The 15,759-nt window shown below is 36.0% G+C and overlaps 1 protein-coding gene across 1 annotated transcript in view; it reads left to right on the plus strand.

Moving 5' to 3' along the window:
• The window catches only part of LOC110381995 (neural cell adhesion molecule 1), a 145,254-nt gene that overhangs the window by 76,489 nt on the left and 53,006 nt on the right, over positions 1-15,759 (plus strand). The gene's annotated exons all lie outside the window — the stretch shown is intronic.

Genomic DNA, 15,759 nt, shown 5'->3' on the forward strand with positions numbered 1-15,759 from the left:
TCAGGAAGGTTTTTAAGACAGACAAGTTTAGTTGCACGGTTCTAAAAAATACCTACTATAGAGAAGCCCAGTTATCCGCGCAACCCAATACCACAACGTGGGACTGGTTGTCAGACTTTGAAGGATATACTACGAAACAAGTACTGTTTTGTGTATCTTTGATATAGAAACTTTTATATAGAAATTATGCATGCTGCAACAGTAGCCGCGTAAAACAAGGAGGAAAAGCTTATAGCCCGATATTCCGCTGGAAGCACCTGATAAATTTATTAGCAATAAGCCCATAGAGTCGTATTTAACGACATTTTAAATTTAACACAATTTTGTTTATGTGGCCATTTATAAATTGAGATAAAATCAAGTTTACGAGGACAGCCCGCGATTTAATGTGACTAGGGAGAGGCTGAGTACCGTAGTGAACGAATAAAGTTTAGCTTGTTCTTATTCATAAATTCTTAGGAAAATGGGTGTTAGATTTTGATTACAGAAATCAATGCTCAGGTGTACCATTGAGATGAGATAGTGAAAAGTCAGTAGGTAAGTCATCAGTCTTTCGGACAGAGAGAATTGCTTTAGGATTTCGGTTTGACTCCTGGACTAAAAATATTACCAGTATAAAAACTAGATAACCCCGTAGCCTATTAAAAATGCTTTATTGAATAATGAAAATGATCAATTTAATATGTAGATGCATAGAGTACGCAGATCAAAAAGTTAGTAAATAACACAAAAGGCAATAACTAATTTGAACAAATCACTCAATATGAACGCGCAAGTAAGTATTTTCGAGAGTCGCACCAGTTGCTTAAGACAGCAAAACAATTAAAACAATAAACGGCTATTGACCTCACTTTGTTTGTTTGAGAAAGCCTAAATAGGAACCTCGACTCATTATCCCGTAATAACATAATATGGTAAGGGAAACGGTTTTTGAAGATGTTTTTAACGGCAAAAAGACCTGATACTACTTCGTAGCCCTATTTTAACTTTATGGTTTACAGACTTCTGACTATAACAGGTAATAACAGCCATTGACAGCTAAAGATGCTGGGTATAACGAATTTGACATGCCTTCTGAAACACGGAAGAACTCATCATAATAAAGATAGTCAAGCGTCGCTTAACCTTATGATTAGTTGTCTCTTGCGGCTATTTACTTAGCCACTAGCTTCCGCCCGCGGCTTCGGCCGCGTAGAGTTCGGTTATATCGCGTTTACAAGAGAATTCTTTAAAAGTCCAGGATAAAAACTATCCTATGTTCTTTCTCAATGTCAACTCTATCTCCGTACCAAATTTTATTAAAATCAGTTTAGTGGTTTAGATGTGAAAGCGTAACAGACAGACAGACAGACATAGTTACTTTCGCATTTATAATATTAGTCGGGATGAGTTGCTCAGTTTCCATTTCATTAAGGCTAAGTTATTCTGTATAGATATGGTGTATATGGCATATAGCAAGCTTTACATAAAGCAATTAGTTCCTAATCCACTTTTTACCACACATAACTAGTACAAGCTGGATCTAACTAGATTAATGGCTTGTCAATCATACACGGTCTTGCATGTAACCTGGGCTAGTTCAGTCAATGTGACAGATGACGGCGTCTCGTACTATCCTTACCGCCCAGTTTGTATAGCGTCAAGTGTGAGCGGTAGCGAGTTGGTCTGACATTTTAGTGACTTAGGACCAATTTTGGTGGGTGCTAACTTTTATTACTGTTAAGTGTAGCTAATTGCTTATGTTAGGTCAAACAAACTGTGATTCTTTAGATTTGAAAAGCTTTTTTTTTCCTTTGTGTAGTTATTTTAAACCATAAATGGTCAGAGATACAAATTTTGTGCCACATAAATTAAAAGCGATTTTTCAAGTTTATCTTATATCCATATTTGATAAACCACTATGTAGGTACAAAAATACAAGTTTTCATTGGCTTATATTATTTTAGATGCAAGAGATGAATTTTAACTAGAAAACCAAAACCAGCCTACATCATTATACACAGCTTCATTACTAAACTACCCACAAATTCGCCAAAATGTACAAAATTCAAACTATAAAGGTAGATGAGCAAAATTTACCTATCACACGAGCGATAGCTTTAATGTACGAGTAAGCCGGAACGATTGTCAATCGATTGTCGTTCCGATATGGCGGGATATCGATAATCCGTTTTGCGGAGCGCGCCCTCGTTAGGGTGCATCACTAACGAGAATGGGTGCCGCCCTAGCCGTTCTAATTTTGAAATATTCACAAATATTGTTTGACATGTGATGGCTGGTTATTTTTGGGTTAGTTTTTTTTTCTATTGTTTGAAAATGGAATGTTTTAATTATGTCATTTGAGTTGCGTTTTGTTTTAAAAATAAATTAAGTTGATGACTTTGTTGCTGGTTTGAAACTTTATATAATAATTTTAGGTTAGGTATGCAGTGAAGTTTTCCGTGAATTACTGAAAATAGCATTTCCTGAGGTTTGCACATTATACAGTTAATAATTCTTATAAAGGATGACAAGGTGAAAATTTTGTTGACACGATAATTATTAATTGACATTACGTCAAAGACTTTTCCTGGTATTTCAAATTCATAAGGAGTACAAAAATAACTTCCGCCTTTACAATTCATTGTAACAGAGTTGACTCTTCATACAATATTCTATTTGTACCCCATTCAGCCCACATCGAACTTTCTAGAAATAACAACCCCACAAATTATCTTCCGAAAAGACATTTATTGACAAACGGAACAAAATTACATCGAACATAAAAAATAACCTGAAAAACGAAAATTTATTTATTTGACATATTATTTGTTTTATCTTTTACTAAAGATAAAGGAATGAAAAGATAAGATTGAAAGGTAAAGAAAAAGAAAAAAGGGTAGTTTATTTATAACCTTTGGTGGTCGTAAACATATACTGAGCTGAGAATTGGGACATCTGAAAACTATTTTGTTTTATACTTGTCTTGTTATATGACTTGGCTCCGTTCGTTCGGAAATTCGATACAGAAACGGATATTGACAAATAGGTTATGGATTTAGAGGTTAGGGTTTGAAGAAGGATGCTTAAAGGAAATAATAATAAATTCTAGTCAAAATCAAGTATTCTAGTTCAAATACATAATTGTACAAGTATTAGTTTTCTGTCCAATAATTTAATATACTTACATCGTTTTCCAGTATTTAAAAATAATGTATGAAATGTAAATGACATAAAAGGTACAAAAAATTTAACTCAAAAAATTCCTTTACTTACCTACCTACAGAAAAAAAATAACTTTGAATGTTAAAAACACACCAAGCTACCGCAAAAAGCAAAGTGAAAATAAGAAACTTCCGCAATCCAAACCCTTCAAAGCCTTTTAATATTCGTCGTTTTACCACGCCTATCTACAAAACGACATTTGTTACATTTTAACTTTGTGGGTAAAGAACCAACCTCTCAAGTATGAGTGTGAGTTCCATTCCAGGTCAGGAAAGTAGCAAGGCAACTTTTCTAAGTTTGTATGTACCTACTTTCTAATCCTGGACACGGGACACCGATGACCGTGTTTTGGAGGTCACGACAAACTGTAGGTCATTTGAACATATTTGGCCGTCGTTACGGGTAGTCAGAAGCCAGTAAGTTTGATACCAGTGTTACCAAGGGGTATTGGGTTGCCGGGGTAACTGGGTTGAGAGTTCAGATAGGCAGTCGCTTCTTGTAAAACACTGGTACTTAGCTGCATCCATTTAAACTGGAGGCTGACTTTAACATATGTAGTTGGGAAAAGGCTAGGCAGATGATGATGTTACATTTTAACTTTGAAAACAACCCCTTGAACGGCCGAAAGTTACAGTTTTTACAAACTGTTTACCGATAAACCCGTTTATATTTATTGCACATGTTTATTTAAAAATGTGAAAAAGATACGCTGAAGCCTGAAAAATGTATTGCTCTATTATCTTTGAGTTTTGAATTATTTATTGGTTTTCAACGTAAATAAATATATATTTTTGTGCAGAGTAAAATGTGTTTTAGTTTTGGGTCACCGAATTACGAGATGGTTGAGATAAACATCGGATTTTGGCTTCTAGACTAATAAATCTCTGTTTAGGTTTTGTTTGAAAGTAGGTACAAATGTATAACAATGATATCTGAAATAATTGACCTCTAATGAAATAGCTATACCTTTGTCTAGAGGTCTCTATAAAATGGGATCCTGTTACTAAGACTTCGCTTTCCATCTGTCTGTTCGTCTGTTATCACGCTGTATCTCATGAACCGTGATAGTAATACAGTTGAAATTTTCACAGATTATGGTTTTTTGTTGCCGCTATAACAACAAATACTCAAAACTAGAATGAAATAAGTATTTTTGGAGGCACAAATACAACAAAAGTAATTTTTGTTTGGAACCTTTCATGCATTAGTTCTCCTTGCAGTTAGCAAGTTTTCTAAACATCCTCTAGTTTTTTGCCTTTTATTGTAAGTCAGTGTTATATAAGACAAACCTTTAACTACACTAAAGTCCCATTCATAGGTATTACGAACATAAGCTGCCCGCATTGTCTAGCTTTAGGTATTTTCTTAACTCGCCGGTTAACAACCTATTTGACCTTTAGCGCTTTCAAATAGCTATTATATAGAGTGGTTTAAGACATTCACTTTATTGTATGTTGTATTAATCTAGATAGAATATAGTTAGCACTTATATTAGCAGTAAGTAAATGCTTAAGTAAGGCGATAGCTTATTTCACTCAAATCTTATCTGAATATTTTACCCAAATGAGATGTAAACATGCATAAGATTTATTTTTATCTAAGTAGGTTACCTACATTCAATGGGAGAAGTAGGATAGTATTGCTTAGGGGTTAGGAAGATATTCTTAACTTATCACATCAATGATAATGTGCTCATAGCCGATTATCGGCCATGGCGGCTGTTAGGAGATCTAGCTATATTAGGAGATCAGCCAGCTGCGCAGAACATATAGTGACAAAAGAATTGTGCTCATGTAAGGTGATAAACAACTTCGAAGGACATATATCATAGAGCACGAGCATTTGCGCTGACACAGGTGCACTCTCTATTCCTTCACTCTTTTAGCCGGATGAGACCGCCATCATCGCATCAATACCTACATTACAACAATTATTATACTTCTTTTACTCCCTCAATCACTATACACGAGTAGAAATATCACCACCACTTGCATATAACCTAAATTCACGTCCAAAATACCGACCAAAAGTTCAAGTAAACACGCTAACGAAAGCCAGACATGTGACAAATTGAATGCACTGAAGTATGTTCAAATTACGTGCATAACTTCGTAAATGCAGTTACGAAGACTTCGCGAAGTATTTTGGCATTGTGAGTGAGTGAACTGTCTTGTTACGGTGACTTTTCGAAGCAAAAACTGTATGATTTTTGAGAGTTTGACGCTTGACGGGGTTTAACGATGGTTGTCTCTGACGTTTGTGGTTGTTATACATGACGAACTGGGAAGGTTAAGAGTAGGTGCACACGAGAGGCGGCTGACAGTTGACTCAATGCGTTGGTTGGATTTTTTTTTATAACAAAGTCTTGTTTGCTATCAAAATTTTCAGTCGGTCTGATATCGGTTAAATACCTAATCTTTTTAATGTGCGTACTACCATCTATTCATCTGTATACACACTATCGGCCGACTAAAAGTTTGTGCGACTCTAAATTATCTACTTCAAGTGAATTCGCCAATCAATAGGTTTGATTGACAAAGTACTTACTTTAGATTAGACAGCAAACATATTTTGGAATATTTTCGTGAAAGAACACATGTCTAATATGCCTTCACAATTATAGTCTAACTCAAGATTGACAGCCAATTTCACATCAAATAAAACAACCACTTACATTTACTTCTCGAACGTTCCAAACAAAAATTATTCCGCGCACATAACAAAAACAAAATAAAGTTACTCGCAACACTAAGTTCATTCAAGTGAAAAGCAAAAACACATTATTATTGACAGAAATCACGTTTGAGTAAAACGGAACGTTTTTCCGAATAGTTGACGGAGCAACATCCTGTATTGAAAGAAGGAACTTACCATTGGAAAAGGGACTCTATTTCTTAGGAGTTAAAGTTGATATTTGAGCGTGAGGATAGGAGATAGGGTGTGTGTATATTGAAATTTCATCGAAGGAGCGTTCGGGAGACAAGTGACGGGGTACCCTTACGGCTCGTTACCTATCCATCGGAATGTGTGGTACAAGTTAGAGCTTCTAACGCATGGAAAACAAAATACGTGGCGGAGGTGCCATAACGGAAAATCTCCTAAGAAAGTAGCGCGCCAAAATGCGGGTGTGCGGGGGACGAGGTACGTTACTGTCTTCGCCCTTATACGCCTTCTTTGGACCCGATAATTTTTTGTAATACCAAAAATCGTTGACAGATGTCTCAAAGAACCCGAACGCCTCGTTAATTCACTCGTAACTGATCGTTTTGGCCATGACCACTATACGTATATGACGTAGAAGAGGGCGCCTGACCTAACTGCATTTTCGCATCTCCACCAAGTAGTGTTCCAATGCTATTTACTCTTCGACTAGTAGGAAATATCCTATGTATTGAGTTGGCTTTGGCCTTTGAGTTCAGTCGTTTCGGGTGTAAGGTGATTCAGGTTAATATACCCAGTGCCAAGTGTTAGGGTCGAATGACTTTCGCAAACTAAAATGTTTGGGTAAAAGTTTAGCTGCTTAAGATTCTTTGAGGTTTTATAAGTAGGTAAGGTATGTAATTTCTTTGTTGCTGCGTTATTCCTCACATCTATAAGTGACATTCAAGTCCATTTGAGGACATGCAACAAATCGAGGCAAGTCCATGTTTTTTTTAAAAAAAGGTAAAAGCTTTTAAAAATTGAAGTTTTTTAATATTTGTAAGGACAGTAACAGCCAAAACGATCGGCATCCTTTTTTACTGCAAAGTCGAGAATTTTTAAAAAATCTATTCAGCAATTCTCCCACACAAAACCAAGCAAGAAACATTTGCAAAATTCAAATTTCAAATACTCGTTTCATAATTTCGTTTGAAGTCTTGCAAGCTTGCAAGTTTTGCAGCAAGACAGTCATACAGTTGTCAAAGCGACACTCGAAAGCGCTTGACATCGTCGATTCCTTTGTGAGAGAGCGAACGGACATCGCTCCGGCCAAACGAAGATGTATTCCACTTACATTGGGAACTTCAAACTGAGGGTACTTTAAATAACTTATGTACTTTGACTTGTGTTACTTAGTTTGATGTTTAAGTTTGGTTGTTAACATGGTTAAATAATACTTGCGTCTATTAACTGTGAGTTGAAATATGGTCATCTTCGATAAAAGGATGTCATTCAAAAAATAGTTTAAATCTATACTAGTAAGTATTGTAAAGCTGAATTCGGTTACTCGCATGTGCTAATTTCATGAACGACTACACCGATTTGAATCTTATCTCATGTATCAAGGAAGGCCATAGATTCATCGGGGTTAAACCATTGGCGATCAGGTACCTATAGAAGTGCTTCGTGCCTCTAGATAAAATACTCCTGGACATAAAATATTGTATCTTGCTGCATGCGCCTGTCTATCTTTCTACTTAAAATCATCGAAATGCAGCCTTCAAACTAACAGGCAGAATAAAAACCTCTTTGCACAAACGAATACTTGGCCTCAAAAAAAAAAACATGGGAACGTCAAGTCCTTCAGCTTTTTCTCATAAATATTGTGTTCGTATCTAGAGTTAACCGTCGAACGAGTAACTATTGAATCTGCAGTTTTCGCGATCGCTCGCTCTTTACCAATCATTTCCGTGCCGATGGACACTGGACAAAAAAATGCAACGGAAAATATGTGCCAACAATGTTATGATGTTTTTTTAGGCGACGCTACACCGTAAAAATTGTGGTCTTTTTTTAAAACGTGGAAGTGTCATGCAGGTTTTAAATTTAGAGCTGTCAGTTTGAGGTTTTAGTGTTTTTAATGTGCATTTTTATGTTGTGTGCATTACATTTTAGAGTTTCGTACCAAAACAGTAAAGTCTATTACTAAGACTTCGCTGTCAATCTGTGAACTGGCTAGTGGCTATACTGCCGCTATAATAATAAATACTGAAAATTAGAATAAACCAAATATTTTAAGGGGCTCCATATACCTACAACACATTATATAAATAAATAATGATACGGAATCCTTTATGTGCGTTTATTTCTTAAATCATTTTTAAACAAAGGTTTGACCTATTCAAATCTTTTTCGTTGTTCTATAACACAGCAAAGTTAATACATAGCTTTGACGTAACTGATGAAAATTCTAGAAAAAGACAACTAGGCAGTAGTGACGTCAACTATCGCTTTGTCTGTCCCACGTTTCAGAGCATATTTGTTTTACAGCCGGATAGAGGGATCTGTCCATTTTCTAGTGGTACAGCTTAGTACAAACATTTTGCTAAGCCGTGGTACAACCGTTGCCAAGTTTTTTCAGTAGTTATAAGTATTCTGAGCTTTACAAAAAATATGATTGATTTAATTAATTTTATGATTTCTATTGCTTTCTTGATACAAAACGATAAAAAAACGTTTCTCAAAAAAAAAAACCTTTACTTTTTCAACTGACTTACGAAAACGTTCAAAAGGTTCTTATTTTAGCCGCCATTTATGATCACAAACCAGTTATCCTAACCCTATAAATATTTAGCGAACCAACAAATATTCTTTTCAGACCCTTGCGCCATGACCTAGTCTCGTTCGGGTTTCGTATAGGTATGAATAAAAAATATCACGGCTTATATTCATAAAGGAAAAAGATGCCTGACAGGTCACGTCACCGCCAGACTGTAATTTTCATTAGAAAAATAAACGAGGTAGATAATGCATTTTCTTTATGAAAAAATTGCCTTACTATCTTATCTTAGTCGTATTTTTATATATAAAAAAAATACTCATATCAAAGTAAAACATTTAAAATGTTTCGAAGCTAAATGAAATATTTCCGCAACCATTTTCAATTCCACAAATTAATTTATATCGAAATAATCTCCTTATTCCCAAATGAGGATCATAAATAACAATATGTGCCGCATATCACACCGAAGCGCAACAAATTTCACGTGTATCGATATAAATTTTCAATTACTAGACGTGTGTCAGGGTGGGACGCGTCGCCGTCATGCCTCGTTACCCCTCGCTACAAATGTGTTTGGTGTAAGTGTAGGACGATGAGCGATATTGCGTTCGGAATTTGAAAATGTTTTGCTTTTAATTTCTGTACAAGATGGCCGATTTATTAGATTGCGGATTGGACTACAATGTCAAATTTTTTCATTGTGTTTTTGAGGTTATAATTTTTATTTTGTGTATTTGGGTCATGTTTTTTAGTTTAATGTAGTGTTTTTTAGTTCAGTATAGTGTTATTTAGTTTATTATTTACTGTTACTGAAGTCATCCTAGTTTTTTAAACATAAATTCTGGTGATTATCATGCTAGTAAATTATGCCAAGTTAGTCTCAAATTAATCGATGAATCTTACTGGCGGTTGTTCCATGAGACTTGGCATGCAGTTCGGCCTTATTACCTACATCATTATTAATGACACAAGTGAATTTAGATGGACACCAACATGGATATTATCCAAAACCTGTTTTATGGTGTGCCATATGAGATTCTCCGTCAAATCGATGGTAACATGGCATGGATTTTCTTCAAACGTCCTTTACAATAATAGGCCATTTATAAAATCTACATTTGTAATAAAGTGCTGAAAAGTTCGTTTGTGGTACCTACGTGTATTTTGGTGTTATTACTGGTCCGATTTCGAAAATTCTTTCAGTGTTAGATAGCCCACGCATGTATCCAGAAACGCCTTATAGGCTACTTTTATCTGGGCACAGGGAGTACTTAACAGGAGACGCAGGCAAAGCTGCTGCTAGAAGCTAGTCTAAACGGTATATTAATGGTCACCCATCCACAACCCACCTCACCAATCACAGCTTAACCTCCAACCCACAGCAACATACTTCACCACCACACCAAATAACAATAATTATCATTTAACAAAACCGATCATCATCACGTATACCGTAATTAACTTTACCGAAATAGTTCGGTTCCCAATAATTCCCGAACATTCGACAATGTGCCGTAATTACGTGTGAAATCGTATTGTTTGATTTATCGGTTTTTGGAATAAATTTTCGATGTTACCTATGGTTGGTATGGTGTTATCGGAATTTGTAAAATGATGCATGCATTAATTTACTAGTTCTTGTCAATATCATTTCCATGAATATCAATTCTCTTACTCTTCAGTTGGTAAAAATAGCACATACCTAACTGTCTTCGGGGCACTACCAGTTTCAAAATATTTTATCTCAATCCGTTTAGCTGTTCGCTAGAAAAGCAGTCATATTCACTCATCATCATCGCAGTCCACTGCTGGACATAGGCCTCTCCAAGTGCACGCCACTGAGATCGATTTTCGGCTTCTCGCATCCAGCTCCTGCCAGCCGTCTTGCGCAAGTCATCACTCCACCGTGCCTGAGGACGTCCTACACTACGTTTGTCATATTCACTCACATTACCTTTATAGTAGTGAGGTTGTTTTATCTTACGTTTTTAATTTGTCCTTTGCATATTCTTCCAAAGCTAATTAAGTACCTAATTACTTTCTTTTATCAGAAACCTGTACCTACCTATATTCTACCTAAGTCAAGCCAAGCTTCGATACTTGTAATTCAGTGAGAGTTCGGACTGGCGTCTGTTGTCTTATTAGCCCAGCACTGGGAATTCCCAGTAGCGTGTTGTGGACTAGATAACTGGGCTTAGGGGTGAAGGCTGTCCTAATGGTCTAGCATTTAAAATAATCCTTCAATAGTGTGAGAAATGTACAAGAAATAAAATATTTTAGAAGTTAGAAAATAAATTGAATATCATGTTTATAGGATTTGTCAATGTTCTATATGAACTCTTTTGTACCCGATTTAAATGAAATCTACTCCGCGCACCCGGATAAAACGTAGCCTACAGCCTTCCTCTATAAAGGGGCCATTTAATACTGATAGATTTTTCAAAACTAACCAATACTCCCTAAGAGTAACGCGTTCAAACAAACGGACCCTTCAGCTTTATAATATTAGTATGGACAATATGTGACACTTTAAGTCGTTTAGTGACAGTTCATATTAACTTGACCCTTGTTAACCTTAAAATAGACACAGACCTTTCTATTCCTAGAGTCCACACACTGCAAACTTTTAGTAGGCCCATAGTTTGTTTGGGCTCATAAATCAGTATGAAGATGACTGAACGGTATGATGATGATGAACGGTAGCAAGCACATTGCAAAGATCAGATGTTTAGCTGTATCAGAGCAACTGAAAACTTTGATCGAAATCAAGATTTTCTATACTAATTATAAAGAGGAAAACTTTGTTTGTTTGTAGTGGATAAACTCAAAAACAACTGGACCGATTTTAAATATTCTTTCACCATTAGAAAGCTATATTATCTGCAAGTAACTTAGGCTATATTTTATCCCGGTGCGGGCAGTAGTTCCCACGGGACGCGGGTGAAACCGCGGGAAAACGGCTAGTCTTTTAATAAAAATTGCCTACTAGCAAGTCAACTGTCAGTCGACAGTATACGGGGTTTAAGTCTACAACTAATGGAAACTAGCTAGTTGTAAGTAATTTCAGCTAGCATTTCAGGAAATAGAATTGTATGCGACGCCACTAAGCCGAGGTGACGTTTACCGGGTGACGTAAGCTTTTCTGATTGTAAGATTAACTGTATGTAGTAAATAGATAAATGAGATATAGCTATTGTGTTTATGAATATATATACTTGGATTGGAGACTAATTTACATAGATTTTCACGTCCTGAGCTATCGTTTCTTTGCGGTGGAGGTTTAACTAATAGTTGGGAAAGCAATAATTATGGGTATTTTCATTGCTTTGAGCGTATAATAAGTATACATATATGCCGCACCAGTCGTTCGGTCATAGGATTAAGCAACACTTGGCATCGTGAATAAGTGGATAGACGACCATATTGACACGACGAGTCTCCGTCCTTCGGAAGGCACATTGCTGGGGCATTACTATTACGTAAATTGGTGGTGCCTGACTATCATTTAATCATTTTTGGCAGTAGTTACGTATAGTCAGAAGCCTAAATGTATGACGACCAGTCTTACAAATTGGTACCTTGTTGCTCAGGAAACTGATTTTAGGAGGTTAGAGAAGCAGTCTCTTGTAATAAAACACTGGTACTCAGCTGCACCCAGCTCGACTAGAAGGCGACCACAACTTAGTTACTAAAAGGCTAGGCTGATGATTTTCAAGGGTGCTTAAACAAACTTATTTAGTACTTGAATACCGATAACGTTTCCAACTAAAACTGCCTTTATATTCTTTGACAAATTTCATAAGATATACCTCTAAAGATAGTAACACAATGAAACCAGAGTCCGTTCGCGATTTATTCCCTTCCACACAATGGTTGTAAGAAATTGCTTTTAACATAGAGCCACATTGTATTAGCTCTAACACAATACTTAGCTAGTTTTTAGGGTTCCTTACTCAAAGGGTAAAACGGTACCCTATTGTTTTCGCTCCTCCGTCCGTCTGTCACCACGCTGTATCTCATGAATCGTGATAGTTAGAGAGTTGACATTTTCACAGATCATGTATTTCTGTTACCGGTATAACAACAAATACTGAAATCTAGAATTAAATAAATATTTAGGGGGGCTCCCATACAACAGACGTGATTTTTTTGCTCATTTTTGCTCGATATAGATAACGGCAACAGGTAGATGCGGTTTTACAAACAATGGTACGGCTACGGAACCCTTCGTATGCGAGTCCGACTCGCACTTGGCCGGTTTTTTTAGTGTTTACTGCAGTAGTTTAGATTCTACACAATGATACTCCTAGATTTATGTGTCTAGAAATTTAATAAAACTTTTTAAGCTACGCAATTTGTTGTAAATAAGTTTGATAATAAAACACGCAAAGTGATAACAGCGGTTATAAATAAGTGTAAATATAAGAAAAATGCTTTGAAAGTTTAAGCAATAACTTACATGTAGGTGCGTAATACTTGAATCAGTTTGTCCGACTTCTAGAAAAGGAGGTTTTGCTGTTGTCTACCTATACTAATATAGTAAAGATGTATTTGTTTGTTTACACCCGAAAGGCTCCGAAACTACTGAACCGATTTAAAAAAAATACACTATTTCCGACGTAGGCTATATTCTATTCAGATAGGGAGGACTGCGGATGAAACCGCTAGTGAGCCAATAAACTACTTAAAAGGCTTTCCCCCTCATTATAAAACGTTGTATTAAAAAACTACCGGCGTTAGTGCTGGGTTTAAACCATCATCTTGAAGAGAGTTAATGGTCTAAACCTTCTTGCACTGAAGCCACTATTTAAAACCAGGTATTATTATAACGTGGCTTGCCAGGTATTATTATAAGTTTTGAAATATAGTTTGTTGTAAATAAACATGGATGTAAAGTAATAGTTTTATAGGCGTTAACAAATTTCAACTTGAAACATTTGAAAGCTTCAAACGGCTGTCATTTGAACATCTTTGACAGTCGTTACGGGTAGCCAGAAGCTCAGCTGCATTCAGTTAGACTGGAAGCTGACCGCAACATATGCAGTTAGGAGAGGTCTAGACAGATGGCAGCTAGCACTAACTTTTTATAAACCCTGAATTATATTTCCTGCACCCTTGATAATAACTTGCTTATATGTTATTCTGATGCATGATCTACATTACTACCAAGTTTCATCAAAACTCGTTCACGCATTTGCGCTTGAAGAAGTAACCAACATACAGACATACCCACAAACTTTTGCCTCAATATTAGTGTGATACAAAAACTGCATAGTAAGAGAAGCGTATGAAATTTAGTAACAATTGTCTTCCCAACGTTCTCTAGTATTAGATACCAGCTCGGTACTCCAGTGAACTCATGTAAGTGTCTGGTGGTTTACACGACGCGACGTCTAATTCAATTCACCCGCATCCCGTAAGAACTATTCCACGCACCCAGACAAAAAAGTAAATTCTCAAAAAAGTAAGTTCTCGATAAATTGGTTATCTAACATTATAATTATTATTTAAATTAAGTTCTTTTTTAGCGCGTTCAAACAAACAAACTTTTCGTCTTTACAATACTAGTATAGCTGTAAAAAATGCATATCAAGTGAGTAGCGTATGCAATTTAGTAACAATTGTCTTCCCAACGTTCTCTAGTATTAGATACCAGCTCGGTACTCCAGTGAACTCATGTAAGTGTCTGGTGGTTTACACGACGCGACGTCTAATTCAATTCACCCGCATCCCGTAAGAACTATTCCACGCACCCAGACAAAAAAGTAAATTCTCAAAAAAGTAAGTTCTCGATAAATTGGTTATCTAACATTATAATTATTATTTAAATTAAGTTCTTTTTTAGCGCGTTCAAACAAACAAACTTTTCGCCTTTACAATACTAGTATAGCTGTAAAAAATGCATATCAAGTGAGTAGCGTATGCAATTTAGTAACAATTGTCTTCCCAACGTTCTCTAGTATTAGATACCAGCTCGGTACTCCAGTGAACTCATGTAAGTGTCTGGTGGTTTACACGACGCGACGTCTAATTCAATTCACCCGCATCCCGTAAGAACTATTCCACGCACCCAGACAAAAAAGTAAATTCTCAAAAAAGTAAGTTCTCGATAAATTGGTTATCTAACATTATAATTATTATTTAAATTAAGTTCTTTTTTTAGCGCGTTCAAACAAACAAACTTTTCGCCTTTACAATACTAGTATAGCTGTAAAAAATGCATATCAAGTGAGTAGCGTATGCAATTTAGTAACAATTGTCTTCCCAACGTTCTCTAGTATTAGATACCAGCTCGGTACTCCAGTGAACTCATGTAAGTGTCTGGTGGTTTACACGACGCGACGTCTAATTCAATTCACCCGCATCCCGTAAGAACTATTCCACGCACCCAGACAAAAAAGTAAATTCTCAAAAAAGTAAGTTCTCGATAAATTGGTTATCTAACATTATAATTATTATTTAAATTAAGTTCTTTTTTTAGCGCGTTCAAACAAACAAACTTTTCGCCTTTACAATACTAGTATAGCTGTAAAAAATGCATATCAAGTGAGTAGCGTATGCAATTTAGTAACAATTGTCTTCCCAACCGTTCTCTAGTATTAGATACCAGCTCGGTACTCCAGTGAACTCATGTAAGTGTCTGGTGGTTTACACGACGCGACGTCTAATTCAATTCGCGGGACGTCGCCAGGGTTGAAACAACTTGCAAGTAGCTTGGGTAGGGTGACTGTGATGTGGGACGTTTTGGGATATTTTGGGAATATTTGTTTATTACACATGGCAATCTGATGGTTTATATACAACGTGGGGCTTCTACTTAATGTTATTGTAAATCCAACAGCGATTTTGGTGATTATGTTTAACATGATGTTATGTTAAACATGATTTACTATTGACTACTCACTACTTTGAAGTTAATTAATATTATAGCCAATTGTAATAGCTGGTGAAATATTTCGAACACAACAACCTTTGCGTACATTAATAAAATGATAATAAACTCTCAGAGTTTACAAATCTGACATTCAAAAAGTGCTGTTTTGCAGCTAAGTTTGAAGAAATGATGTCTGATTGATTGATTGAAATACATGTTGCTTTTTATTTCTGAAAGTAGCTTCATTATTTTTGAAACC

This window comes from Helicoverpa armigera, chromosome 23, assembly GCF_030705265.1.
Source record: "Helicoverpa armigera isolate CAAS_96S chromosome 23, ASM3070526v1, whole genome shotgun sequence".
Taxonomy (NCBI): domain Eukaryota; kingdom Metazoa; phylum Arthropoda; class Insecta; order Lepidoptera; family Noctuidae; genus Helicoverpa; species Helicoverpa armigera.